The sequence below is a fragment of the Schistocerca gregaria genome, chromosome 10, assembly GCF_023897955.1.
Source record: "Schistocerca gregaria isolate iqSchGreg1 chromosome 10, iqSchGreg1.2, whole genome shotgun sequence".
NCBI lineage: Eukaryota > Metazoa > Arthropoda > Insecta > Orthoptera > Acrididae > Schistocerca > Schistocerca gregaria.
This window is the reverse complement of record NC_064929.1, coordinates 220,177,373-220,181,871: the sequence shown is the minus strand read 5'-3', so window position 1 is coordinate 220,181,871 and position 4,499 is coordinate 220,177,373.

Genomic DNA, 4,499 nt, shown 5'->3' with positions numbered 1-4,499 from the left:
CAGTCTTCCCATTGGCTACGGGACTGACGCAGTGCCAACATATATAAATTGTAGTTGTTTCAAAGAAATTGCATTTCTTGCATGCTGCACATCGAAATTTTTATTTTTATTTATTCACCCAGACGTAAAAAATGGACAGATCATGTAATATTTCAGAACACATACTGAAGATACCTTGTAAAAAAGCCGAAACGCATCTGGGTGCATAAATAAAAATAAAAATTTCGATGTCCAGCATGCAAAAAAGGCATTTCCTTCGAAACAACTGCAATTTATATACAGCTGCTGCAAAAACGACCACTACAAGAAACGTGCCAACATGTGTGCTTGGAAAAAAAGTAGTTGTTGACACTATGCTGACACAGGCTGTGACACTGATATGAACTGGAAAACTGGCATGTTAGATTTTATTTCTGCCAAGCATCTGTTTTGCTCTTGAAGGGCCTACACACGCACTAGTTTATTGCCCGGGCGATCATCCACATCATTTCGCCCAACAAATCATGTCTTGCGCAGCGCTGTCGTGACAAGCGTCCATTAAATGTTCTGATACCGGTGATGGGTAATTGGCGGTTAAATGTATCAGGAGACATATGACACAGTACACGAATATTGACTGCCCGTTGGCATTTTGTAGCGAGGAACGTCCTCAGCTGTGGGTAAGGAGATTAATTTGCAAATACAATGCTTTTTCTCAACCAGTCATGAATAAATGTTATTATTTAGCTTCACGTTTCAGATAGCTTCTGCGACTTATCATTGTCAATAATTTACTAATACCATGAAACACGGAAAATGCGAATGATTATATGGCAAAAACAAACTCCCACTCACTGTTACAAAATAAAATAAAATAAAACACGAAAAAAGACCGATCCATAAGAGAAAGAATTAACAGATGACTTAGTCTCACTGTCAGTCGGCTATAGGGTCTAAAAGAAAATTTACAAGTTAGTAATTTTAAGCGACAACTTTACCAAACAAGAACGTCTTCAAAAAAAGCACATATGCCGACGAAATTCATTATGGTACTGGTACAGGCATATCCGTGCCGGTGTTTTTTTCTCGTTGTTTCAGTTACTTTCAAGAGCGAAGGTAGAATTTACTTTTCTAGCAGTGAACTAATTTTTCGCACAAAGTATAACATACTTCATGCAACCAGCACATTTATTTAGCATTGGGGGAACTTAAGTACTTTTCGTACTACATACCAGTAGCAGGTTCTCACTTTCCAAGAAAGAAAAGGCAGCAACAGTTTCCTAATTTACAATGAATAAACCAGATGAACATGTAAAGAGCATCTACTTTAATTTGTCTGTTAGAATAGCTGCCGTAATCACGATCGTACCTTGATAACAGATACATTTATTGATGCCTTGGAAAAAGCCAAGGTATATTTTTGGAAGGAGCACATCTACATTACCTTTTGTGATGTGTATAAAAAAGTGATGTAACATTACTCTCTGCGCTCTTATGCTAATCTGGCATGGACTCCCGCTCCTCTCTCCTTTTACTTTTATCATGCCCCACAGATCCTTGAATGCCATGTGCCCCATCCAGTGTTTGGGCTCCACTTACCCTCCCCCCCCCCCCTCCCCGCCCCCTGCATCCACTGCCAACTTAAAAATTACCCAGACTACTCCATCTTGAAGACCCATATACCATAAACTCGACACTACCTACCCTCTAGCTTTCCCTCCCCCCATTCACTGACTGTGTTACTCTGCTGTACCTATATCTCCACATCCCCCCAACTCCACATCTTCTCCCAATGAAACTTTAACTGCTTTCCTTTACCCAACCATGAAATCCATCCAAACAGATCTAATAGATCCCTACCACCATCCCATTGTCAGGGCAATATTCACTTCCAGTCCTCTCCACCCACTTCCTAAGTCTCAATGTCGATTCTGAGCACTCCCTCCCACTTCACTCTTCCCCAGTCCTTCCTCCAAACATCCACCCACAGATCTGTTTTTATATTTTAATTAATCATCAAATCGACCTTTAATATATTAACTTACACAGCTGATAATCTGTCTTCTTATTGTTCAAAATGTTTACTCATAACCATTTCTAATCTTTCTTCTTCTGATCTAAAATGTGTCCCCAGATCTTAAAATTATAGGAGACATCATTTATGCAATGTATGTAAATAAATACTCCCCCTCCACCCGAATCATCAGTCTTCTTATTTATTTCTGTTTCTTCTTCTATCATATCTCCAGGTAAGTCCTCCCTCCATACAGATCCTCAATGTACTCTTTCCACCTATTGACTCTCTCCTCTACATTTAACAGTGGAATTCCCATGAACTATTTCTTCTGTTACCCATGTTTTCTTTGCAGTTATCTTCCTAGCACCTATGTTTTTCTCTCTAACTTCTGTGATTGCCAATTTTAGAGATGTCAATTTCTCTTCAACTGAGCTGCCAACTTAGCTATTCAGTATTACAGTATGTATAGCCTCAGAGAACTTCAAGCATATCTCTTCATTCCTTAGTACTTTTGTATCCTACTTCTTTGTGCATTGATTCTTCCTGACTAGTCTCTTAAACTTCAGCCTACTCTTCATCATCACCAAATTGTGATCTGAGTGTATATCTGCCCCCAGGTACATTACAGTCCAATATCCGATTCTGGAATCTTTGCTTGACCATGATGTAATATAACTGAAAGATTCCTGTAGCACCCAGCCTTTACCAAGTGTATCTCCTTCTCTTGTGATTCTTGAGCAGAGTGTTCACTGTTACCATCAGAAATTTATGCCAGAACTCATTCAGTCTTTCTCCTCTCTCATTCCTATTAACAAGCCCATTTTCTTCCATAATCTGTTCTTCTGCTCCTTCATCTATAACTGCATTCCAGTCTCTCATGACTATTGATTTTCATCTCCTTTTACATACTGAATTATCCATTCAATATCCTCATATACTTTCTCTATCTCATCATCTTCTGCTTGCAACATCGACAGGTATACAGGTATGTTGCTGTTGGTCTGCTGTCGATTCTGATGAGAATAACCCTATCACTGAACTGTCCATAGTAACTCATCCTCTATCCTACTCTCATTATTCCATTTTCTGCTGTTGTTGATATTACCCTATGCTCGTCTGACAAGAAACTCTTTTCTTCTTTCCATTTCACTTAACTGAACCCATGATAGCTATATCGAGCATTGGCTCTTATCTCTTCATATTTTCAAGCTTCCCTACCTCATTCAAACTGCTGAGATTCTCTGCCCCAACTTGTAGAAAGATTATCCTTTTGTAGGTTATTCAATCTTTTCCTCTTGGTCACTTCTCCATTCGTAGTCCCCTCGCAGAGACCTAAATTGGGGGACTATTCTAGAATCTTTTGCCAATGGAGAATCATTATGACACTTTGTGAGTTGCAGGCCACATATCGTGTGGGCATACGTTACCTGTCTTTGATGGGATGGTTTCCATTGACCTTTGAATCCACATGCCATTAATCGTTGTTTCTGATTTGCTTTACCATGATGTATTTCCTGAACATCTGTAAGTAACGCTGCAGATTTCAGGAATAATTTTACACAATAACTGAATTAGAGATCTTGCTATGTTCTGTTAATAGCTAGAAAACTTTATACATTGAAGAGCTGCTCCTCACAGCTCACAGCTTCTCTTATCACTGTACCAGTATTCTTTTTCATTGAGTGTAACTTAATGTGCTTTAGCAGCTTAGAAAAGCATCTCTCACCAAGCCTTCAATAATTCCAGAAAGCATCTATTCCAATTCCTTCACTAATGTGGGTAAGTAGATTTCTTTCTTTGATAAAATCGTTTCTTTTCCCACATCTTTCTGTAGCCACTTCAATCCTTGTTAGTTCTAAACTAATCAATGTAAATTCAAATTGCATGTACAGCCTCTCAGTGCATGTTTAAATGAAATGCATAATGGGACCCTGAAATGGTACAGTTCAGGCTTGTTTTGTTAAAGCAAACAATAAGTTAAAGCAAGAACTATTCTTTTTAGAAGGCATTCCTGTTCCCTAAATTTTGTGAACACCAAATAGAAATAAATGTCTTGTTGTATTATTTTAAGGAAGAATAGGGAAGGAACATGTACACATAATGGCGAAAGAATAAGTGTACATAGGTCAGCCAAAATAGTATAAACACCTCATCTACAATACAATACATTCATCCTGTATTTTCCATTACTTCATTTACAATATGCATTTTTTATCTCAACAGTAAAGCCTATCTCAAATAGAATGATATTTGTTATGAGCTTACTTTCAGGCTTCATCAAGTGCTAGACCACTTCCCTGTATGGAGCATTCCATGTTTTTTTGTGACAGCTCTAATATTGCTTGGAGGTCTCTAGGGCATGCAGTCGGGTTGACTGGTCGTTGTAGAACGAAGTTTCGACGGCGTAACGTGCCATCATCATCAGGTTACTCCTGTTGACTGATGTCCTAGGCCGGACGGTGGTGTGGTATATATACCTTCGCCTCTCCCCTCCACTGACTCC